The sequence below is a fragment of the Trichosurus vulpecula genome, chromosome 8, assembly GCF_011100635.1.
Source record: "Trichosurus vulpecula isolate mTriVul1 chromosome 8, mTriVul1.pri, whole genome shotgun sequence".
Taxonomy (NCBI): Eukaryota; Metazoa; Chordata; class Mammalia; order Diprotodontia; family Phalangeridae; genus Trichosurus; species Trichosurus vulpecula.
Window position 1 is genome coordinate 167,685,891 of NC_050580.1, and position 26,698 is coordinate 167,712,588.

The 26,698-nt window shown below is 39.3% G+C and overlaps 1 protein-coding gene across 1 annotated transcript in view; it reads right to left on the bottom strand.

The window, feature by feature from the left end:
* Nucleotides 1–25,489, bottom strand: part of MAPK6 (mitogen-activated protein kinase 6) — a 70,215-nt gene extending 44,726 nt beyond the window's left edge. Inside the window, exon 1 of the mRNA XM_036734948.1 lies at nucleotides 25,475–25,489. The gene's annotated coding sequence lies outside the window, so the exon portion shown is untranslated. The remainder of the gene's footprint in view (nucleotides 1–25,474) is intronic.
* Nucleotides 25,490–26,698: the final 1,209 nt, after the last annotated feature.

Below are 26,698 nucleotides of genomic sequence, written 5' to 3' on the forward strand. Positions count from 1 at the left end.
GAGAGAGAAAAAAATTAACTCAAAATCTTATCAAAGTGATTGTTGAAAAGAAAAAATTGATTTTTTTAAAAGAATTATTAAGTCCAGGATATGGTGACCACCAAATAACTCCATAAAGAATTAAATTGAATTTATTTTAAAAGACAAAAGAAAGACTTGTTATTGATGTGGGAATTATCCTTTTTTTTCTTTTTTTTGCAGGGAGGAAGGCAGGGCAATTGGGGTTAAGTGACTTGCCCAAGGTCACACAACTAGTACATGTGTCAAGTGTCTGAGACTGGATTTGAACTCAGGTCCTCCTGACTCCAGGGCCGGTGCTCTATTCACTGTGTCACCTAGCTGCCCTTGATGTGGTAATTATCCTATACAATCAGATCATTGACTTGTCAGAGTTATGATCAAAGTTTTAAAAAATAAATTCATTTCTATATACATTTATTATCTGTTTCTCACACTTCCCCTAATAGAACAACAATGAGAAATAAAGGTGAAGGAGGAGGATATGGAGCAAAATTAAAACAGTTGGGCCCTGAATTATTGTAATATTAATTAAGTTGGGACTTTTTTTTTTACTGTTTTAGAATGCTAAACTAAGTTTCTTTGATTGAGTCTTACTAGGTACAAAGCCCCAGGCCCAAAGCCCTAATTACTAGGCGCTGAGCTGATGTGGGGACAAAGCCCCCAGAGGACTGAGGGGAGTCACTAAGACCAGAGCCGATAGTATGCGCCTAAGTTCTAGTCGCTCAGATGACTGTGTAAAAAGAGAGAGCAGAGCTATTTGCTAGAGGCTCTCACTCCTAAAGTAGTGCTGGCGGGACTCTGGGCAGCTGCTCTAAGAGCCTCCCAGCTTGTCAACCCAGATATTGATGGTTTCTTGGTAACTATGAACTGTGATTTGGTCTGTTTATATTGTGTATGTTTGTAACTTGTTTGTATTTGCTCTGAAGTTCAGGCTGCTGGCTTTTCCTCCTGAACTAAATGAGTTTATATGTATATGTTGGATTAAAGTAAAATTGTTAACCCCTTCACGTTACTTTCCTTAGTAAAGCAGATCAAAAGAACCTGTGCTGTCAGCGTTCTTGTTGTTGGGCTTGTGTTGGTCTTTCAACCCCAGAACAGCTGCTAGCCGAATTGTTGCAACAGTTATATAAACAGACAACAGAACTGATATCAATACTAATTAAAATAATTTCATAGAGAAGTTTACTACTGTTAGTTAATTGCGAAAACAAAGATAACGAAAGAACCCAGAAAGCACTTTAACCAGCAAACATCATGGTTACCAAAGACAGCACTTGGTTATAATACAAATTAAATTGTAAAATCTCATGAAGAAGGATGAAGAACAATTGAGACCAGCATCAACTCATAAAACAAAAGGAAGCAGTGGATGGTAAAACCAGTTAAAGGAAGCATAGCAAGATATCCAACTAAATAAAGCTGTTTCCGGAGCATGTAAGGATAAAAATGAGAAGACTACAAACAGAAGAAAAATGGAAAAGATTTGCAAAGACATTTTTAAAAAGTGTTTTCTCTACCAGTGATAATGGAACTACTAACTTCACAGCCAACAAGGTGCTTACAGAAGTGGTATAAATGGTATTAAAAAGAAAAAAAGATGGTAATACAATTGTGAGGTCATTGAGATACCAATATACGGAGTATCTGAAAAAGGGGAAGATACCAAAGGCATGGGAAAAAAATCTCAGATCTCATTAATATATAAAAAAGGAACATCAATAATTAACAATCTATGTGTATAGTATCACATCTATACAAAATCTTTATGAGAGTCAACTATGCATGAATCAAGAATATCCTTGATGAAGAATTGGATATTAAGGGAATGCCCATCAACTGGGGAATGACTGAACAAGTTATGGTATATGAATGTAATGGAATACTGTCGTGCTATAAGAAATGATGAGCAGGCAGATTTCAGGAAAATCCTGGAAAGACTTTCATGAACTAATGTTGAGTGACGTGAGCAGAACCAGAACAGTGTACATAGTAACAGCAACATTGTGCAATGACCAACTTTGATAGCCTTAACTCTCTTCAGCAATGTAGTGATCCAAGACAATTCCAAAAGACTCATGACAGAAAATGCTATCCACATCCAGAGAAAGAACCATGAAGTCCGAATGCAGATCAAAGCATACTATTTTCACTTTTTTTGTTTTCTCCTTTCTCATTGTTTTCCCTTTTGTTCTAATTCTTGTTTTACAACATGACTTATGTGGAAATAAATTTAACATGATTGCACATGTATAACCTATATCAGATTGCTTGCTGTCTTGGGAAGGGGGAAGAAGGGGAAAAGGAGGAAGAAAAATTTGGAACTCAAAATCTTATGAAAAATGAATGTTGAAAACTCTCTTTATTTGTAATTGGAAAAAAATAAAATACTATTTACCAAAAAAAAAAAAAAGAATGCCCTTGATGGTACTAGTAGAGAGTGAGCAAGCAGATTTTCACAATTGATGTTAAACAATGGATCATATCTTTACCACCTCAATCAAAAGTTGCAGAGGATATACTATCCAGTTGTGCTTATTGTTTATTGTGAAAAAGTATCTGATTCAATAGAATAACCACCACATTATAAGTTCTTTTTAGAAAGATATCTCCCATCAATACATCAAGTTTATTCAGAATTCCTTGCAACATGTTACAACAAAAATAATCCTGATTATTATATAATATATTATGGTATAATATGTGATATAAAATATAAAATATTTAACCCTGTGATTATATATATGTATATATATTATATATATACATATATATATAAGATATAACCCTGTGATAATAAACATCAGGCAAGGTATAAAACTGGAAGATGTATGTTTGCCAAAGACATTCGATGCTACGACAGAGGAGATCCAATGAATTATCCAGGTTGAGGAAGGATAGATGATGAAGTGCTCTTGTTTGTGAATGGACGTTGTACTGTTTGCATCAATCTCCAGGAGTCTCCTGGAAGAGATCTGTAATCATTCAAGGAAATTTAGCTCATCTACCCACATGGGAAAGACCAAGGGAGTGAAGAACGTCTATTGCTCAGATTTCAACATGCATTTGGAAGGACCCTCTATAAAGCCTGTCTAGTAGTATGTGTATCTGAGACAGACAGTACATATGGACAATTAGCCAGGCCCAGAGTTGAGAAGGAGGGGAACAGGCTAGATTGCTTTAGGGAAATTGTCAAACTCTCACTGATCTCAGGTATCTCATGAAAGCAAAGACTAATATTTTTAAAACTTTAATTTTACTTTGAACTTAAACATCAAATAAAATGGACATTTCCACACACCTAATACAACTCAAGAGTACCATTGTACAGAAAACTGGATCTGTGTTCTGTACAACTTGCTTTTCTTTTAAATATGTAACAGACAGCATGTGACTTCAAAGTTGTGCTACTTTCTTTGATTCTTTCTGACAGCCTACCTTTTCAATACTAATATTTTGCCTCTGTTTCTCTATGGCAGTGAGTCATGGAACACCACTGCCTCTGAAGAACCAAAAATGAGTATCACACAGAGGGCAATGCAAAGGCACATGATATGAGCAGGATACATTACATAACCAAATAAGTTTTTACCATAACAAAAAGATAGAAAAGAGTCATCCAAACATAAAACACTAGTACAGAAAACTTCCATTTCTCGTAGGGAACTAACTATATAGCCCTTCAACTTTATAGTACTATCTGGTGTGATTCAGGGCATGAGAGAGTCAACCTCCCCTCCTCCACTGCACCTGAGTAGTATACATGACTCTATTACAGGAAGTCAAGATTCAGGTTGGTTCCTCCACTTTTATGGTGCTTTGTTCTATACTTGTCCTTCATCTAATCTCTAGTTCTATATGTGTTGTTGTTCAGTCGTGTTTGACTTTTTGTGATTCGATTCAAGATTTTCTTGGCAAAGATACTGGAGTGGTTTGCCATTTCCTTCTGTTCATTTTACAGGTGAAGAAACTGAGGCAAACAAGGTTAGATGACTTGCCCAACGTCACACAGCTAGTAAATCTAGCAAGTCTAAGGCTGGATATGAACTCAGATCTTCCTGACTCTAGGCCCAGCAGTCTATCCACTGCACCACCTTGCTGCCCATTAGTTCTATATATCCCCGCCCTATTCAACTTTCTCCCTTCCCTCTGAGTTTTAGCTATCTGGTGCCAATTCATCCTTCACTTTATGGGCATTTGACTAAAGTTATAGCACCCCTTCTGAGCTGGCTCCCCAATTTTCACTCATAGATTTTCAGGTTGAGCCACCAAGGCACAACTATTCTGGGTTCAAATGGCACTATACTACTAAAAACTATAGCATAAACCAACAGTGAGCTTTTAAGAATCAGTCAATAGTCACAGCTCAAAAAAAAAAAGGTATTTACTATGATAACATAGAAACAATATAAAACATTACCCCCATAAATTTGGGGCACATTGCAACTGTGTGTGGTACACATGGTACCTGTGCCCCACTATCATTAAAGGCTACTCTTTTCTATCCTTCAAAGTCCTTATCTTCTACCAAGCTAGGCTAGGATTTGGGTCCACTTTTTTATTGGTGATTGTCTTCTTCAAGAGCACTGGAGTAGTTTCTATGGATTTCTTCCCTGAATCTCCAGTCAACTCCAACCCAAAAGACCCACGACTTCCAGGCCTCTTGAATTCCCAAAGTTACCTCCAACCCTAGACACACTGATCTCCAGAGATATGCTTGTTCATCTAGGATCAGCAGAGAACAAACACAAAATTCACAACCCAAACCCAGTCTCATTCTCTCCAAGCAAAAACAGATTTTATCTGCCATGTGTTCGTGGCAGCCACATTGGGAAAAAGGGCAAATTGCCCCTCCTCAGCACTTCCAGCAAATGCTTTTGAAACAGTCATAAAAAAATCTGAAGCCAAAAGGGAAGATTGAGCCCTGAGGGTGGGGCCACTCACTAATAAAATTCCCACTGAGTCATCTGTTCTTCCTGCTCAGTAGCCAATAAGGGCTTGTCATCTTAAGTCCTCAAGCACTTTCAGCTCTTGAGCTACTATTTGGCCATAAGTAAGGCAGGAAGTTTGTTATCCCTAAAGGGTCCAAGCACTGAATCACTATGTCTCTGAAATCTCCATAAGTTTCCAGGGGAGCCTGGGTACACACATTCCCTGGGATGTTCTCTCTAGGACAATTCAACTATCATTACAAAAAGAAAAAGCAGTCCCTGTCCTCAGCGAGCCTACACTTCTATCAGTGACACAGTGAATAGGTACATATAAGATACATACAAAGTACAATTCCAGCCAAGACAACTGCCTGAGTGGAACTACCCCACTCCCACATATATACGCCATATATACCTGAAGTTCCCACTGTACCAAATAATGATCAAGAAATCCAGGAAGAAACTACAGTGACTTCATCCCAGAACTCCACAAGCGGTAAGCAAGAAGCATAAGAGTTATAGGAAAAGAGTAATTCTTCTTTTGAGGTATCTTTACATTTGGGATAATTTTTCAAACCTGGTTGCTATTTCCTTTGATTTACTTAAATTGAAGCTTTGTATCAGGCTCAACCTCCTACTGCAATTTTAGTTAGGGTCATTGGCCTTGCTTAGGGTCATTGGCCTTGGTTTTGTCCTGGTTCATATTGATTTCTGAGCTGATTTTCACCTCTCAGGGCTAGGCCCCACTGCATCTAGTTCAGTGTTTTGAATTTTTGAGACCTTCACTAGCATCTCAAAACAGTACAAAGAGAAATTCTGAGTGTCTATTTAATACATATATACATATTCATGAGACATATACAACTGCAAAGAGAAACTCAGAAAAAAACAGATTTTCAACAGACTACATAAATACTTAGAAAAAAAACAAAGAGCTAAAACATGAAATAAAAGCTCATGAGAAAAGACATAGGAGAATAAATAGCTTTCAAGAGAAATTTACCCAAGTAGACACTCCCTGAAATCTAGACTATACAGGAGTCAATGATTTTGAAAGAACAAAAATATTAAAAATCAAAATATTGAAAAAGAAAAATGTAAGTGACATAAAAAACAGCTGACCTAGGAAACAGGTCAAGGACAAATAATATAAGAATCATCAAATTCCCTGAAAACTGTGATTAAAAAAAATAAAGCTTGGACAGTATATTTCAAGAAATCATAAATGAAAATTACCTAGCGCTATTAGAACCAGAGGGCAAAGTAAATATAGAAAGGACCTACTTTAAAAAAAAAAAAGAACCTACTGATCACTTCCTGATAGGTACTCCGAAAGTTAAAGTCCCAGGAATGTCATAGCCAAAACCCAGAGCTCCTTTATCAAGGAAAAATTCTAGAAGCATCCAAAAAGTTCAAGTACCAAGGGCCACAGTCAGGATCATATGAGACTTGGCATCTTGTACTATAAATGAGAGATTATAGAATACAATATTCCAAAACATAAAAGATACATGCTTACAGGCAAGAATAACTTACCTGAAAAACTAAGTATAACTGATTTGGGGGAATGTAGAGGGGGGAAATAGACTTTAATGAAATAGAGGACTTTCAATCATTTCTGATAAAGGCCAGAGCTGTGTGAGGTAAATAAAATGTGAAGACTTAACAGGAAAGATATATGCTATATATATATATATATATATATATATATATATATATATATATATGCCATGAGAGTCTGATGGCTCAGCCTCTGGGAAAGTTTACCCTGAAACTTTTTGTTCTTTCTTATGGTTCTGGTTTAAAGATTTGCTCAGTAAGAATAGGGTCACTGTGACCTGCTTTCCTTTACTGTAAAAGTACTGTAAAAGAATGGAGAGGGTCTCCCCCTCCCTGTATCCTATTCTCCTTCTTTAGATTTATAGATGTCACCTCAGTTGTAATCATTAACTAAGGAAATGGGAATTGGAGTTTCTGTGCCTTGATTTCCCGGTTCTTTGTCTAGCTTTTGTGCTCAGATTGTAAGCCCGCCTCCCAGCCAATGGTGAGAAGGGTCAGAGGTGGGCGGGAATTCTCTTGTGTTAGGTATAATTATTGGTGCTTTGCCTCTTGTATTTTGCCCCCTTTGCTGGTTCTGCTCTGTGCTAGCAGAGGACACCCTATTCTTGAGAATGGAATAAAATTTATTTCTGTTCCCACCCTGAGATGGCTCCTTATTATAAATTAACTTTTAATTGGTGAGGGTCTTTCATCCCACACAGAGCTGAGTAGGAACTTGGAAATAAAAACATGAATCCAGAGAATGCTAAAACGGTAAATTTATGTGAACAGTTGGACAGAGCTGTATGATAGGAGAAGAAATGAGGAGAAGAAATGAATGTCTCTTCAGAATTTAATGTTTTCAAAGAGTATTGAGGGAATTAAATATGGAAGAGGTCATGGTCATGGGTGGGTTCTGTTCTTAGGATTTGTAGAGGAGAATAAGAAGGGAGGGCAAAAGGAATATGCTATTGTAGAAAGAAGGAAGAAGAACTTGGTAGTTCTCATGAATGGAGTATATGAGAAGAATAATATACAAACATGGTGGAATGGGTGCAAGAAGTAGGTATCAGATGAGCCTTACTTAACTGAAGTGGACAAAGGAGGGTTAAACATACATAAATACATATATACATATGTGAACATCTATGCAAAAATTTACTGTAGAAATACATTAAACTCAATAAGGAAGAAGCAGAATAAGGAAGATGCCAAGAGGGAGAATAATACTAGAGAAGGAATAGCTTCAAGTAAAACAAACTTCCTGATCCTGAAAGGGAGGAAGAAAAGAAAAGAATTAGAATCTAAGGGGGTGCCTTCAATTTCTTCTTAGACAATTAAGGAATGGCTGAACTAATGATGACATATGAATGTAATAGATTATTATTGTATAAGAAATGACAAAAGAGAGTTGCAAAGCAAAGAGAAAAAGTTACTTATCCTCATATAAGGCATATCTTTTGTGTGTACATATGTAGGGTACAGCAAATATGATATCCTGTAGAACGCTTCCCTAACTTTCCATATTGTCATTTCTATAGTATTCTCCATGAGATTATTTTATTGCCACCCACCCTTCCTATAGTTATGGCCTAATTTTTTTTTTGCAAAGAAATTTGAACAGTGGAGGTGGAAATGATTTCATTTATTATTGGTCTTTAGTGCCTAGTTCTCATTATTTTTTTTTCCAAAGTAGGGCATTATCAAAAATCTAGGCCATTTTGTCATGCTTCTCAACTTTTCTCTCTAGTGGAACAGAGGACTCACTTGATTGTAAAGTCCTTCAGCTCAGGAATAGGTCATGTTATTCTATTATGTCCTTCCCTCAGCCCCAGCACAGTATTCTGCACCCAGTAGATGTTCAATGGATGCTTTCAATTTAATTAATTCCTCTAGATTGCTTAATTTTCCTAATCAACGTCTTCTTTCCCTGGGCTATCACAGATGTTCCTGCTATTTTCATGACCCTGGTGTTCTATGCCCACAAGGCTATAAATGTTGTCTTTGGGGGTGCTGGTTTTGCTGGGTTTTTTCCCCTATGCTTTCCCTTTGTGATCAGACCTCTAGAGAAACCTTAATCCACTGGAGTTAGTGTGTTCATTAATTTATTTTAAACTGTGTAACTTAAAGAAACATTCAATTATTCTTTTTAAAAACAATTCTATTCATGTGCAATGTATTTCAGTAATAAATATAAATGAAAATTAAAATATCTTTGTTTATAAAACTTACATGTACCATTTCGTCTGCTCCACCTGAAATTGTATGCATAAGGTATCAAAGAAGTCATTATGTGAATTAAAATATTTTGTAGACTGGAACATCTTTAAGTATTCCTAATCCTATTCTACCATTAGGCAGCTAGGTGGTACAGTGAACAGAGTACCAGGCCTGAGGTCAGGAAGAGTCATCTTTCTGAGTTCAAATCTAACCTCAGATACTTACTAGCTGTGTAACCTTGGGCAGGTCACTTAACCCTGTTTGCCTCAGTTTCCTCATCTGTAAAATGTGTTGGAGGAAAAAAAGTCAAGGTGACTGAAGATGGTCCAGAATTCGGTGGATGACCATGGCATCTTCAACGTCTGGCCAAGCTCTAAACCCTCAACAACACCTGCTTCAGTCACCTTCGTGGCTGTTGGAACAAATTGTTCTCATCCACCCATTCCACTGGGGGAAGTCTTCACATGCTTGGGGTAGCCATCCTCCTAACTCATGGATGGGTTTGAGACCTGTCAGTTACCCTCAACTTGATTTAGCCCATCTGCTGAGATGGTTTTACCAGGGTGTGGCCATTGGCATTGCTTCTTGGAGCAACAGATGAGTATTTATTTATATGTGTGTGTACATATATCTTTCACTAGAGTCTTACATTAATAACTCATTGTGTCAAAAAAAAGATGACTGTGTCCCCAAAAGCAAGTTCTTATGTGTCTTACCAAGCCAAAGGAAGCTTTAGTACAGGCCTAGTGATGGGTCATGTGTCTGTCATCAAAGGAATTTGGAAATCACCAGAGGATTAGTTACTAAGTGATGGAATTCTTTGGCCTCCATAACTCACTATCTACTGAAGCCTGGAGGGATTACCACCTGTGTGTTTGGAGGGAACACCCACATTGCTTAAATCATGACCCTTAAGCATATATTGATAAACTATGTTTGTACGCGTACTTAAACATGGTAATTATAATAACTGACAGTTGTGTAGTACTTTAAGATTTATAAAATGTCTTACATAAATAATGTCATTTGATCTTCACTACAGTTCTGTGAGGTAGATATGGTAGATATTAGTGCCCCCATTTGCTGCTGAGGTGAAGTAATTTGCCCATGGTCCCAGGGCCTAGCAAGTGTCCAGCAGGATTCGAATCTACGTCTCTCCTAACTCTAGACTACTATCTTCTACTTGTGATAGAATGTACTCCCTTATTCTGATAATCTCTAACTTTCTTTACCATTTATCTCAAGAGCTACCACCTATTAGAGGCTCATCCAGATACCCCCAGTCGCTAGTGATTTTCTGTGAGAAATTGTTTTGTACTTACTTCATGTATATTTTATATTTATTTACCTAGGTACATATTATTCACTCCCTAATAAAATGTTCTCTCTTTGAGGGGAGGGTTTGTTTCATTTTTGTTTATTGTGTGCCTAGAACAGTCAAAAAAGCATTTATGAAGGGCTTACTTTGTGCCAGGAACCGTACTAAACTGGGAATACAAATATAAACAGAAAGAAAAATAGTTCCTGCCTTCAGGGAGCTTCCGTTCTAAAAGGGGAAGACAACACAAAGGAAATATAGCAAGTATTTAAACAAACTTATTGACTGAACAAATATCTATTCCATTTTCTTGATTAGATTGCTGTAATGGTAATGTAAATGGGAGCTCTTTCCCACCCATTAATAGGCCCATGTGACTCGCTTAAGTCACATGGAAGGTTAAGTCACATGAGTTTGAGTCAGAAGAAGCCTGCGGTGGGAGGAGCTTGCTGAAGGGGTGGAACAGGAATGGGTGGAGCAGGAAGGATGGAGCAGAACTGAGAGGAAGCTGGTCAGAGCAGTCAGAGCTGGGAAGGAGAGAGCAGGCGGAGGAGCTGGTGTATGAGTCAGAGAGGGAGTGATTTTGGTTGAGGGTGCTCCTTTGAGGGAAGGCCCTAACAGAGGGAAGGCTTGGGGATGGCGGCGCCCCCTGCATTGATAATGTATAGATTTCTTTGTTGCTATGATGGATTTGGCTTTCTGGTATTGGAATAAATGTTTCAGTTCTGTCTTCCATGTGGAGAGTCTGTGATATTTTGCAATTCAGAACTACGCCAACATATTCATAGCTACCATAGCTAGGCCCTGTGAATATCGCATTGGCGCTACAATTGTAACCTCCTCAGGGGCAGAAAATGTCATTTTTTTTTCCTTCCTTGTATTCTCAATACCCAGTACAATGTTCTCCGCCTTGCACATACTTAGATACATATTGAATAGAATCGAATTGAACATATGAAGGTTTTGATAAATGAATAAACTCTGTCAGAAATTTTCTATGGAAAGTGTTTTAATTCCTACCCAAAGTTTGGGAACACAGAGATTCATCAACTTCCTTCTGTTCATTTTCGGTGGAGGAAACCCCCAACTTAATGCTCTGGAAATTAAGAAATACCAGGTCATTGGATCATAGGATTATAACATAGCAAGAATTGGCTCCTCCTCTGGAGGAGTGTTGGACCCACACCATGGGATGGCTCCTATAGGCCTATCCCCACACATGCTCTACAAACAGAGGGGAAAGTGAGGGCCTTGAGATCCCATGGGGAATATTCTTCTGGGAAATTCCACAAAAAGAGAGAGCTGCCTGCTACATGTTCTACATTGAAGGAAATTTGAGAGACAGAAGGCAGAATCACTCCTTTTAAAATCTAAGAGTTAGCTACTCTTCCTGGTTCAGTGGATGATAAAATCTGAATGTAGCTTTGATAGAGCTTCAACTCTTCCACCCCGCCTCATCGTGATGGGATATTTTTTTCTGTTTGGGTTACAATTTCTCCCTACGTAATTCTTGATTGTTGTTGGACTTTTTTGTCTACTTTTTCATTCTTTTATCTCCTTTCTTTTTCTATAACTGATCCTTACTGGTTAAGATCATTCTCTATTACTTTCTTTTCCTCTTACTCACTTCTTTTGCTTATGATTATCTTTGCTTTCTTTTCCCCTTCCTTTCCTTGCTCTCTCTGTGGTTTCTTTGTCTTCCCCTAATATCTGCAGTTCATAGAATCATCGAATCTTAAGAACTGAAAGTGATTCTAGAAGGTTTCTGGTCTAACCCCTTCATTTTCCATCCTAAAACTAGGAGTGAAGCGATGCTTTATATAGTCAGCCAACTCTTCCCTAATGACCACAGCCACACCCACAAACACAGCTTTCTTTGGTTCTTTCTTCCAATTTTCACAGGAGTTGTTTGTCTTTGCCTCCTTTAAATAGAGTTTAGTAGCTTAGCCAAGCCTACTGAAGCTTCCTGAAGGGAAAGATTACATGTAACTTAGCTTCAGGAAGCTAACTGAGAAGCATTTATTATGGGAAGCTTATTCATATGTGTGTATGTATGTATATATATGTGAATATATATGGGTATAAATATATATGTATATATGTATGAAAAGTTTCAAAAGGGTAAGTTTTTCCAAAAAATGGTTTTTGATTTGCTTGCTTTCCTCTGTGTCTTTTTGTTATATTTAACTATAAACACTTGCATGAGGTATGCTGGAATAGAATCTTGAATCCCCATTTGTTCCTTTGAACTTTTCATTGCTTGGGTTACTTGGATATTTCTCTGCTACCAAAATCCTGGAAAAATCTGTATAACATGAATAGCCCAACTCCACCCTTGCAAGCATGCTAACCACAAACATATCAGGAGCAGCAAAATAACATGGAAAGGAGAATAAAGAAAGCCCCCACAAGTGATTTAATGTAACCTCCCAAGCCCACATAAGCCTCAAATGAGCGCCTTGAAGAGTCTTGATCTCAATGCTGACAATCTGCTTCCAAATGAGGACCCCTCTCAGGATGCAGCTACACTTGAGTCTTCTGAGCTGACTAGGGCTTCTCATGTACTGCTCCTTTGTCAGGCCTTGGTCTGAAACTTAGATTCTCTCTTGCTTTTTGCGTTTTTTATTTTTTGGTCAGCTTCCTTTGGTGGATGTATCTTCTCTCTAGTAGTTGCTGCTTCTTGATTCCAAAGATCATGGTTTTAGAACTAGATGGGATAGTAGATGTCATTTATTCCAATCTAATCATCTTATAGGTGAGAAAATTAAGACCCAGAAAAGTGAAATGATTTGCCCAGTCTCACAGAGGTAGTAAGCGGAAGAACTGGGGTTCAGATTTGGTACCTCTCACTCCAAATTCAGCACTTTTTCTAATATTTTGTGCCCAGGCACCAGGTACTTTGCAAGACCATGACCTTAGAACTGAACTGCACACCAAGGTTCTGCAGAGATGTGTAACTTGACTCTAACACAGTGATATCATTTTGTTCTTCTTCAAGAATGAAGGATGACAACCATGGCCTTAGAAACGAGGCCCAACCAGGAATCCAGGGTATCCTAGATATGTGTGGTATCCTCTGAGTGTGTCCCTGTTATTTTGGGAAATTGAATAGAATTCATTCAAGGTTCTGGGGACCTGACTCAGTATACTTATTGACCCAGAAATCTGATTTGATCTAACCGCTACCTCCATTCCCAAATCCTACATAAGAGAGAAGTGTCTCATGTAGCTGTTTAGGTGCCTTAATCAACTGGTATTCCCCCTACGCCCAACCCCATTCTGTGTCCAGCAAACTCTGACCCCCCCTCCCCCAATCTCTGTCATGTAGACTCAACGTCTTCCAAGGCAAAAAGCCCTTGTGAAGGACCCGTCCAGATATGAGTCCTTCTCAGTTCAGGTCTTCTACTGTCTCTAACTCCCTGAGGTTTGCAATCTCTTATGATTCTGAAATGCTTGAGATAGCAGATGACAACTGTAGCAACTGGGACCCTGGGGTTGGACTGCACGTATGGCTGGTGCCAACTCTATAGCCTTATCACAAGATGTCAGGCTCTGAGGTACAGTTAGAAGACACTTTAGTCATGGAAGAAGTACTCAGTTCCCAAATTAATTGTCCAGAAGCCTGTGCTTGCTATGTTTTGTGCCTTAAGGCTTAGGATCTCTGACCAAGCTGCTCAGGATTTCAAATGGATCATAGGATCACAAATATGGAACTTGAGGGACCCTAGAAGCGATTTAGGCCAATCCCTTCATTTTATAGATGAGGAAACTGAGGCTTAGAGAGATTAAATGAGTTGCTTAAGGTAGCAAAGTGAAAGAGCAGAGATTTGAGTACAAAATCCTAATCTAGCTTTCTTTTTTTAAAAAATAAGTTTTTATCAATGTCTCTTTTTACATCACCATAATTTCCCTCAGCATCCCTCTTCCTCTTCCAGAGAGTCATCCCCTATAACAAACAGAACCCACCCCACCCCCCCAAGACAAAGGAGGAAAAACCTGCATAACTGATCAATACATGGAAAAAAGACTTGAAATTTGCGCAATGTACAATACTTATGGACCTCTCACATCTGTAAAGGGGTGCGATATCCTCTCATATCTCTTCTTTTGAATGATGTGTATTCTTTATAATTTAGTAACATTCACTTTTGATTTTTTGTATGAGGTTGTTCTTTCCATTTACAACGTTATAGTCACTGTGTAGATTGTTTTCTTGGCTCTGCTTACTCTACTCTGCATCAGTTCGTGGAGATCTTTCCAAACTTCTCTGCATTCATCACATTCATAATTTCTTACAACACACTAATATTCTGTTACATTCATGTACCACAATTTAGTTAGCCATTATCCAATCAATGAGCATCAACTTTGTTTCCAATTCTTTGCTATCACAAAAAGTACTGTTATAATTAGTTTGATATATTAGGAAGACACCCACTATAAAGTTCCCAACTCCCTTTACAGAATGTTCCTCTTCTCCCATGGGAGCATCCTCTCTCCCCACTGAAATAACCCTTTCTTTACCCCTATTTCAATCCCACCTTTTGCCTCCTTGCCCATTCTCTACTTAGAGGCTCTCTTCTTCCTAAGAGACCAAAAGAGTTCTTCTCCTTTAATTGTTAACTTTTGACTTGATTAGGATACAACACATGTTCTCTTTCTTCTTACTTCCCTCTTCTCTTTTGTGGACCCTCCTAGTCTATAATTTAGTCCCATAAAAACATTGATTTACCTGTAGATAGGATGATACGAGTTCTCAGGCATATTTCTTCACCATCACTTTTATTTGCCTTCAGCTTTCAGTTTTGTTTCTGTGTACTTTTAGAAAGAAATCTCTTAATCTTTTTGTAGTTATTTTGTTGTTGTTCTTGGTTGCTCTATTTGCCTACCTAAAGCAAATAATCTATTCAAGTATAGTTTTGTTCCTGGGAATGCTTCAAACACCTCTTTTTTCTTGAACATTCATCTTCTTTCATTCATGGTTAGGCTCAGGTTGACAGGGGTAGGTCACCTTGGGCTGCATCTGGAGCTCCTTTGCCCTTTAGAACACATTAGTCCATTTCATCCTGCAGTATATAGTGGTTCCAGAAGTCTTGTATTCAAATTTTCTTTATATTTGAAAGTCTTTCTCCTGATTGTTTACAGAATTTGTTGTCATTGGAATTGTTTAATTGAGTTACTATATGTCTTGGAATTTGCAACATAGGGTTTTGTTTTGTTTTTTCTTTTCTGGAGGTGATGTATGTATTCTTTTGATGGGCACTTTGTTTTCTGTGTTGAGAAGTTCTGGGTTTTTCATTATTATTATTATAGTATTCATTTTGTTCGACTTCTATTCTCTTGGAGAAACTATAATCCTTAAATTGTCTCTATACATTCCATCTTGAAGATCAATATATTTTGCTTGTGTGGAGATCATATTCTCTTTCAATGTTATTCCTTTTTTATTCTAGGTATTTGCATTGGTCAGACTTGCTACAAGAATAAAAGTTTTTCTATTCTGCCAACTATTTATGCTATGCAGAGTCATAAATTCTTTCACAATTCTTATTTTGCTTTTAAATCATTCAGAAACACCCAGCTGTGGTTCGATGATCTCTTGAGAATCCACTCCTGGGGACTGAGCATGAATGAACATGTTAGGAGTTAGGGATTAGCCTTCTCTACTATTAGTTCAGGATTTTTACCTCATCAAAATTCTTGGTATCCTAGATCATAGAGACAGCTAATATATCTCTTGGTGCATAATTTCTATTTTGGAGAGGTTTGTAAGGATGTGAAGTTCAGAGAAAATGTTTAGTCCATCTTCTTGGTCTCGTGATCTAGAAGTTCTAGTTCTCTTTCTTTTGCATCTCCGGGTACAGGCTCTCTCATTCCTCTCCCTCCCTGAGGCTCCAAAACTCCAATGAAGGTAAGCCTACTTTGGTGAAGGTCTTCTTCTGCCTCCCTGTTATTCCCTTCAGTCATCTCTCGGTTCACAACTTTGGCATCAATTTCTGCTTTTATCTTTACTTCCTCCCATCCTCCTCCATCCAATTAGTGGCTAAGTTTTGTCGATTCTAACTTCACAACATTTCTTGCATCTGATCCTTTTGCTCCACTCAGGTAGCCATTGTTGGAAGTTCAGGCCCTCATTACCTCTCTTCTATACTTTTAGATTGTTTCCTATTGATCTCCCTGCTTCCATTCTCTCTCCTCTTCAATTTATCCTTCATATAGCTATTAAAATAGTACTCCCCAAACAAACAACAACTCCTGTGAGTATAAAAGGAGCTGCCCCACTGGGGACCCAACTGGAACTGGCCAGTTGGGCAACACAACTTCCTCCTTCCCTGTCTCCCTTCCTTCTTTCCTTCCTTCTTTCTTTTCTTCCTTCCTTCCTTTCCCTGCCCTCTGTCCACATAGGGTATTATACCCTTACTTTCAGGTGCTCTGCCCAAAGGAAATGTAAATTTTGATCATTGAAACCTTTTTTTCTTAAGGACCAAGTCTTAAACCCAAATCACTCAGTCTCTCATTGATTGGCCAACAATAGGTCCCAGGCCAAGCCCTACTTAGTCATTGTTTGGACCCTGATTGGCTCAGAGTGAATGTAAATAGCAATGGTTTCTGTTTTGGTCAGAAATTCTGAGTGTCTTCCCTTCCACATTGATTTTTTTTTAACTAGGTAAAAAGGACATTCTCTGCCTCATTTCTTACCTAGCCTTAATCACTGAGTGGGCCTTGCCTCAGTCAAACTAAGACCTTAGCTTAAAAGGGCCAAGGTCTCCCACTGCATCCTGGGGCATCTCCAGTCGTCCTGATCTATAACTTGCCGCTAGACCCAGATGGTTCTAGAGAAGGAAATGAGGCTGGTGACTTTGCACAGCCTCGCTTAAATCCGATTCACTTGCATGTTATGGCATCACCTCCCTGATGTCATGGTCCCCTTAGAGAATGAAGGACAAACAACAGTGGTATTCCAGGTTATAGATCTCATTCTCATCACAAATTGTAGTGGTCTGCTATTGTCTCTTGTGTAACATTCAAACTCAGCCTGATCCTCATAGCTTTCCACACTTCTAGCTGGTCCCACTCTTTTTTCCCAGGCTCAATTTATATTTCCAACTCCTCCAACCCCGCCAACACTCCTACCAAACTGAACTGCTCCAGATATAGCCCATGTCTTGCCTTCATGCCTTTTCTCACGTTGTTCTCCTTGTCTGGACTTTTCTCTTCCTTCACCCATTCAATTTACACCCTTGCTTTTATCCCCAACTCAAATGCCATCTTCTTTACCTAGCCTTCCTTGATCCTGTTGTATAACAACTTTGTTCCTCAGACTTCACGTGGTATTTCATTTTGTAATTCTCTATCGTGCTTACTACATGATATTTTGTGATGCAGAATCACAGAATCTCAGAGCTAGAAGTCATAAGTGATCTCGTTTAAATGAGATCCGTCTAACAATATACCCAATAAGTGGTCATACAATCCCTGTCTGAAAACCCCTAATAAGTGGGAACCTGGGATACACTGGCAAACATTTAACAACCAGTTCAGGGAGGACTGTACACACAGCCCATTTTAATTTTAATCTGCATCATTAACGTTTTCTCCATCACTTTCTTAGGTCTAGACAATCAATAAAGCAATAAATCAAGCCCTGATTGGTATTGCTGAGGTAAATAAATGCCCACACTGAAAATTTAACAATTGGTTTTCTGGTAAGAACTGTCTCCAGGATACTCCCGGTAGAAACGTACCACCTTCCTAGGCAGCCCATTCCTTTTTTCAGTTGCTCTAATTATGGGGGGCATTTTTCCTTATATTTAGATGAATCTCTCTGAAACCTTTAAACATTACTCCTAGTTTTCCCTAGGGGAATTATTATATTTGCAGTTATGTCTTATCCCCCACAAGAATGTAAGATCCATATGCTCAGGGGCAGTGCATATAAATTTCATATTACCTCTGTGGTTCCCCCAAAATCCAACACAATAAAGGCGACTGAGACAGAGCTCCTCAGTTTATGGGAGATGGGCAGTCACTAAGCAGTCGGATCCAAGACTCTCCTCTGCAGTCAAGGACCCCTCTGCTTTGACTCTAGCCCTTTTTATTGACACTGAGAGGCTGATAAAAATAGAATGAGGTAGTACAATTCACGATTGGGGTGGGGAGGGGAATCTTATGATTGGTTAAAAGAGATGTTCATCAAACACCAGTGTTTAGTCAGGGTTTTGTGGACAGAACTCTGGGACTTTTCCCAAGCGGATATGAATTAAGTGAAAAAGAACAGGAAAGTACAGGGAAACTGAGGTTTTTGGAGCATAGCTCTCATAGTACATTCATGGGAGTGAAAGAGGGGGAAGGCAAGGCAATTAAGGTTAAGTGACTTGCCCAAGGTCACACAGCTAGTAAGTGTGTCAAATGTCTGAGGCCGTATTTGAACTCAGGTCCTCCTAACTCCAGGTCCTTTACTTACTGAGCCACCTAGCTGCCCCAAGAGGGTAGTCAACTGATACAACTCATACAACTGATCTCTATCTCTAGGACAAGTCAGTATAGGCCTAACTACAAGTAAGAAAATATAAATCTACCCTATAAATCAGATAGAAATAATACAATCAACAATACATAGTGGGTTAATTAATTCTGACACACATAACCCCTATTCTAGCAGTGTTAACTAGCTCGAACTCAATTCTGTCCCACCTAACTAAAGCAATCATTGATGCTTAGTAAAACACAATGAACTGAGTAAATGTTGATTAAATTGAATAGGGGTATCAAAATTATTCTCATACCTCCAGTTCCTAATAGGAAACTCTGCCCCACAGTAGTCACTTAATATTTTCTGAACAAATGGATTTCTAGTATGAATCAAAAATGTACTTTTAATGTTTCTCGCTTATGTCTCATCAAAGTAGTGTCATTCTCCCATTAAATTAGATGATTTTTTTAGTAGTGGCAAATAGAAGCATATGGGTTAAATATTGAATGTTATTTTATTTTGAGATGATATAAGTTCATCTCCAAAAATTTAAGAATCGAAATGTTATTCTAACCTAACCTTACATGTCCTACAAACATGTGTATATATTATGCATACAAACGAGACTATACATGTAATACAAATATAAGCATATACATAAAATACACTTGTAGACACGATATACACATGTATATTATATACATGATATTTTATGTTTTGTATATTGTATATATCACACAAATAATACACATATATGTATTGTACAGCCCTTGGCACAGTACCCAACATATAGTAAGCACTATACAAATGTCAGCTATTATTATGTGTATATATAAAGTACTTGAAAAATTATACAAATAGAATCATTTCCCCAATTTATCTGTTATAAATTTAGATTTAATTATCTTAAGAACTGGGACACAGTAGTTCTCTGATTAGAGATCCTCATACTCCCTTTTTTTCTGGAAATTTTAATGAAGTGAATTGAATTTTTGGCGTATATAGTACTCCAGAACCATTTATATAGCAATCAGAACACAATTTGTAACCCTTGTGTCAGCAGCTCTCCTATGACATAAAGGCCTGGGGATACATTTTGGAGGATTTCTCACTTCTATGGCTCACTTACTACCCTTCCCAAAATAATAGGGGAACTTAACTAGCTGGTACCTCCCAGGGTTTTGTCACTGTTATAAGGGATTGTTGCTAGGTTGGTAAGCAGACAGCAGATGTTAATCCATTTACTATCCTTCTTCCCCCCCCTCGTCTTCTCCCCTCCCAAATTAAATTAAATTAAATGAACATTTATTAAGTACCTACTATGTGGCAAGCACTGTGCTAAGGGCTAAGGGGGCGGGGTGGGGAGGATACAAAAGAGGCAAAGGACAGCTCCTGTCCCTTACTCTAATGGGGGAGACAGCATATGAAGAAGAAATATATATACAAATATATGCAAAATATAGACAAAGCAAGGTACTTACAGGACAAATAGGAAATCACTAACATTGAGAAAGCACTGGAATTAAGAGGGATTGGGGAAGGCTTTCTCTAAGAGGTGGGATTTTAGTTGGGACTTAAAGGAAGCCAGGGAGGTTAGTGGAGGAGAGAAAGCATTCCAGGCATGACAGGCAATCAGAGAGGAGAGATAGAGTGTCTGGTTAATCGAACAGCTCAGGCCAGTGTCACTGAATCAGAGTACAAGACTGGAAAGGTAGGAGGTGGCTAGGCTATAAAGGGCTTTGAAAGCCAAACAGAAGGTTTTGTGCTTTCTCCTGGAGGCGATAGGAAACCACTGGAGTTTATTGAGTAGGGGTTGATGACATGATCAGACTTGCATTTTAGAAAAAGCACTTTAGTAGCAGAATACCACCTTTATTGTGGGCATACTATTCCTTCACTGAGGCTTGACTTTTTTTTTTTCTTATTTCCTTAGCCTCCCCTCCACTGGGTGAATGGTTTTCTTCCTATTTAGGCCATGGGTAATGGTGGATGCCTGATTCAGTGACAGCCGGTTAGCTTCCCACAGGCTCACTCATTTTGGTGCTCAGAGAAACCGTGGTGAATGCATTCTTTCTACTTTAGAAAGTCATTAAAGTAAACCTATTAAAATAAAACTCTCTCTCTTTTCTTTTGTGAACACAAATCCCCAGCCAGAATCTTGCACTGGCAGATATAGCAGTTTTAAATCTTTCTCCCCTGACAGGTTGTTCCAAATTATCTCTCACAATGCTATGCTCAAGCAGTCACAGAGAGAGAAGCAGTTCCTCGGATCAGCAGCTTTCTCATATTTGTTGGCTTAGGAAAACAAAGTAAACTTTTAAACACAGAGGTAAATGTTTCTTAGATCCTATAGGGAAACCTGAGGCTTAAAATTTGTGCATTTGCCTTTTTGGGAGAAAAAGGGAAATAAGAGGGGAAAATTAAAAGTTACTGACCTCAGCATTCAGTTGAGTTTCCCAGTGTAGTGTCTACCTCAACATGGTTCTTAAATGTTTTGTCCACGTTACCTTGGCTCAGGAGTCCCTGTGCCCACTGGTAACCTCCTGCCTGCTCTTCAGGATGACAGGCCCTACCAGTTTCTGGCTCCCTGGCTCCTGTCGTTTCTTGCTTCCACATGTTAGAAGGTAAAAGGCTAAAATTCCTCAAGGGATCAAAGAGGAGAGTGCTGAGAAATTTCCACCCAAATAATGCCCAAAGACATCATTCTCCAGCATTTCTGATCTTCTTGGCCATACCTGCAGGTTGCATGGCTAAAGTGGCTTTATTGATCAGTTCCCCTTCAGAACTTTCACAAAGTCTGATGAATGAATAGCTTTATTTACAAGTCAAAGAAAACAAATAGTTCTTGTGGAAAGTAAAGATAATTGATTATGGGCAACTCCTTTCCACTCCCCTCCCCCCTACATCTGTACAACAATATTCATTTCTGGTCATTCTTGAGTAGGCTTCCAACCGGATTTGCCTCCATTGTGGGTCCTTGGAAGGTATTCTTCTACAGAACTTCATCATTACTTGTCACCTTTCTTGTAGTTCCCAGCAGCTCTCTGCAGATGTCAGGCATAGTTACTCCTCATTCCTGCTTCTTGTTATACATATTCTGCTCTTTTGTAGGGCAATGTTCTGCCTATGGTTTTTCTAGGAAGATAGCGATGATTCTCTTCTGCTGCTCTTAGCCTGTGGTGTCTCCTTCAGAGGCCACACCCACAGCTAAAAGAAATATTCCAGAGCTCTTTTATCTTGACTTGACTGATGCATTTGGCTTCCCTAACCTGCCACTCTTAATTCGGTACCAAAGAAGGGTCTCCACTTCAGAGATCTCATTTTGGGTACCGTTCTGGGAGTTTCCCTTTCTTTTCCTTCCGGTTATCTGTTCAAGACTGGTGAATAACTCTGATGCCGTCAGGGTGGGGTTACTAAAATGATCTGTTTCTCTTCACAGCATTGGAAATAGGACTGATTGGTATCCAACTAGCTCATCCTAGGGGGAAGAGTCTTATCAGCTCAGTTAAGTCATGGCCCCACATACTATTCTAACGTTTTTGTGATATGAGACCCTAATTAGCCTGCTCAAGAATCCTTTAGGGATTTACATCTGTTTTATGAACTGAACCTCTCTGATGTCCCTCAGCTTGAGCTCCTATTTTATTTGATTGAAAATCTTAAGGATCTGTGCTTTTGTTACTATTGGGTTAGCACATTCCTATTCTGATTGGAGACCTGGAGCCTTCCTTTATTTTTTCACTTTTTTTTTCAGGGGAGAAGGCAGGGAAATTGGGGTTAAGTGACTTGCCCAAGGTCACACAACTAGTACTTGTGTCAAGTGTCTGAGGTCGGATTTGAACTCAGGTCCTCCTGACTCAAGGACTGGTGCTCTACTCACTGCGCCACCTAGCTGCCCCTGGAGCCTTCTTTTATGGAGGGCAGAAATTGAACTTTGAGCTCATTCCACTTTCTATCCACAGCTCTGCTTGGTTTCAACTCCGTAGAACAAGATAGTCCACAAAATCTATACCCCGTGTGTCCCCTCCCCCTTTCCAGCTTCCTTTTTATTATTGTCTTCCTCCATTAGATAGTTAAGGTCCTTGACTAAAGGGAGTATCTTTTTTTCTTTTTCTTATTTGTATTCCCCGCACTTAACACAGTGCCTGGCACAAAGTGAGCACTTAATAGATGTTTGTTGAATTGAAATCCCGTGCTAATGCAGATTACAGATCAACTATGACTTGTTACATTAAGTTCTAATTGTCTGAGACATGAGGGTTTTAAGTGACTTGAGCCCGGTCTTTCTAACTCCAAGATCGGCAATCTATCTACGATACTTCTATATAAGTCTTGTTTGAGTTCTTGTCTGGAATTTCTTCTGGCTCCTATCATACACTGCATCACTGGCCTGGGTTCTTACAAATCATCCCGGTAGTTCAACTTTGCAAGACCATAAAAGAGCTATGGAATTGTGGCAAGGAGATCCCTTTATATTTTCATCATGCGAAGTGCCATCCATGCAAATCACATCAGGAGCAAGTCTGAAAAGAGTCATGTGGAACAGGTAAAACTGGTGACCTTTGTTCTACTTCCCTCCGAGAACGGAATCTCCATGTTTCTATACTAAACTATGGTGTGTTTCAAGCGATACCTTCCTGAACGACTTATTTTATGCAGTTAGAGCTGTTTTGTCCAAAAAGCCTTACTCAATGACCTTGCTTCATACTGACCTGCTCTTTTTTCCTTTAGTCCTTTTGTAACAAAGGCCTTATGCATACCCAGAATGTCTCAGACGGCATCTTCATGTGAGACTAGGGAGAAGAGAGCATCTCTCCACATGGAGGAAGCTAGCAAATGATTTCCCAATGAACCATGATACATGTAAGGGAAGTAGCTAGGAGGGACTGGGCCACATGTGAACATCGTGTAACCATTTCTGGTTGGCCTACCATGTAGTTGGGAACAGCCTTTTCCCAATGGTTGGATAGACAGAACTATTAGTATTGTGTGGGACAGGATTTTTAAATAATAAGAGAGATATCCTTAGGAGAAACAAAGTAAATTTATTTTACAAACCTTGCAAGATTTGAGCACACCTCCATAATGGAGGAGGCGAGGTAAAAGGGAACCTGCCTTAATTTATACTCTTTAATGAAAAGATTCCCACCCACCTCTATCCCTTCTCACCATTGGCTGGAAGGTGGGCTTACAGTCTAGATGCAAAAACTAGGCAGAAGACCAAGGTTGATCTGGTCCATTCAAGTTTTCCCCATCAGAACTCAACTGCCAGGGTGGCACCTGAAAGTCTAGGAGAAGAAATGGAGTGGGGGGCAGGGAGGAGAGACCTTCCTGGAGCAGAGAACAAATAGCTCACAGGAAGTTCATTATCTTCTAACATCTGAGGAGGGGGGGGGGAAGGGCATGCCCACAGCTCCAGGCCCTGACCTTCCAGAATGACAAGGCCCAATCCCAAACCTCTCTTACTCCCTTAGACATACCCTGTGAAGTCTTCACAATTATCCATCCCATTCAGTATCTTCAAAAGGGCCCAAGTAGGCTACACCTGACTCTGCCTCAGTGCCCTTGAGAGAGCTCAGAAACTGGTGAAGAAAGTAGAACTGACGACCTTATGAGTTTGAAAAGCCCAGAGGGTTCTTTGGCATCATGTCATTCCAGAGTTCAGGTCTGCAGTCAACTCAGCATTGAAGCTCCCCTAACAGAGGAAGAGATTGCAGCTCTCCTCAACATGCTGCTGTTTTAGAGTCCAGGTTTTGGAGTTAGTACAACATTGAGGTCAGGACTGGAGTCAAGAAGACTCATCTTCCTGAGTTCAAATCTGGCCTCAGACGCTTACTAGCTGTGTGACCCTGGGCAAGTCACTTAACTCTCTTTGTTTCAATTTCCTCATCTGTAAATTGAGCTGGAGAACTTCAGACGGAGTCACAAAGAGTCAGACATGACTGAAACAACTGAACGACAGCAACCACAATTACATTGATGCTTTAAGGAGCAAGGAGAGACCTTTGGGAGCGACCTGCAGGTCCACAGCTCCGCTGTAGGCTGGAGACCCAGACTCATGCGGCAGTCTAGAACTTCTGAACACAAACTTACTGGGACCAGTGCTATGAAGGAACTGAGGTAAGTGTTGGGTCTTCTTTATCAGAGTCTGTCCCACAGGTATCCTAGGAAGTGTATTATTCTTCCCGTATCTTTGAAGATCTTTGTAAAGCTAACTGATACTGAGCGGTTATAAATAAACCTATTCATTGGGGTGTGTGTGTGTGTGTGTGTGTGTGTGTGTGTGTGTGTGTGTGTAACAAATGCTTAACAGAATTGTTGAGATCTTGACCCGCTGCCTGCAGGCGTAGCAAAGGAGATCTGGATGCTAGGAGAATTGCCAGCACTCTCCTCTTCAACTCCCAGAGGAATTTTGGCCTGTTTCCTTTGAACTAGTAGGAGCAAGAAGGAGAAGTGACAGGAGTCAGGCAGCCAGAAGCTGAAGAGCTATCATTGTGAGGAGCAGATGGGTTACCAGTCCCTGGCAGTTGCTGTAGTCATCGGTGCCTAACAAATGGGAGAACTTCTCAGGGAGAGCTATAACAGGCTTTGTTTTGGGAACAGAGTTTAATAGAAGTCGAGTGGCATTTTTGTTGTTAGCTATTTAATTTACTAAGCTATTATTTTCCCTTAACACTCTTTAGTTATGAAAAAATGCAAAGACTATACGCCCTCACTATTACTTACTTTATGTTCATATTATGCCACTTATTTTGAGTGTTATTTAATCAGACTTTTGATATTTCATAATGTAAGCTTGTTATATTACAGTTTTTAAAAATCAGTGTAACAGTTTGAGATTTAGCAAGGAGGAAAGTCCAAAAAGGCAAAAGGTAATGAATTATAAAGGTGAGTCCTTTGGACTCCAAATAAACATTTCATAGACTTTAACAGCTCCATTGTAAGTGAAGAGGCCAGAAAGGACAATGAACTTACCTCTAGGGCATAGGCTGCATTAGCCCCTTTTCCCTCTAGCTACTCATCTGTAGGAGATGCCAAAAGGAGTCTTAGAAGAAGGACTGGCTGAATTGGCACCTCTCCCTGTGGGCTGCAGAACAGCAGAACTGTCCTACACTGAAGAGACTGGTTCTGAGGCTGAGATGATCATTTAACCGGAGAGAGTAGAACTTTCTTGCCTCCTTCTCAGATGTGACAGACCTGGGAGCTGAGGATCTGAGGGAGTTAAAGAGGAGAGCCTTCTACCAATCCAGGCGTAAGGGGTCATAGTCCTAGCAGAAAGAGCACAAGCACATTCTAGCTGAATGAAGAGAAAGCAGGGTAAAGTCTGCAGCTATTCATCCAAGAACAAGCCTGGGGACGTCAGTGGGTCCAGCAGAGAGATTGCCTCCTAAGATGAGTCCAACAGCTCAATGACCAGCAACACCCATTCCAAAACCTATTGCCCAACTTCTGAGTGGCCTGCCCAGCGGTCTAGAAGCAGCTGCCAACTGACCTGCACAGCCCCGCCCAACCGAATGACCTGATGAGTCAATCTGCTGCAGGGTTGGGTCAGGTGCGTTGCTTGGGTACATGCTGGCCCTTCCTTAGGCTTGGCTGTGTATATATTTACATAAACGTATGTGTATACAAAGCAAAATGTATATTCACATGCACACATATACAATGTGCCCAAATACATATGTATGCTGACATATACACCACATACAAAGCAAATTTATATTTGTTATTTCTACAGTATGCCCAAGTACATGCATATTTACAGGTATAAAATATGCATATGAAACATGTTCTAGTTATTTATACACATGCCCCAATACATACAGTTATATCTATACATAGAAGCATACCTAAAACAAAATTTATATTATACACATATATGCCCATGTACACATATGTGTATATTTACATACATAAAAGCAGCTTCCTGTTCATAATTCTACATGCATATATGCGCTCAAATACATACATGTGTATATTTATATATATAAGCACATGTCTATAAAAGCCATAGTCATTGTTTTACACACATATACAATGACCAGTTATTCACATATATGGATATAAATGATTTTTATATTTATGATTATATATAATAAATGTCTACATTTATTTATTTATTTATATACATACACTTATTCTCATTTGATCCTCACAACAACCCTGTGAGCTAAGTACTTTTATCTCCGTTTCCTAAAAAAA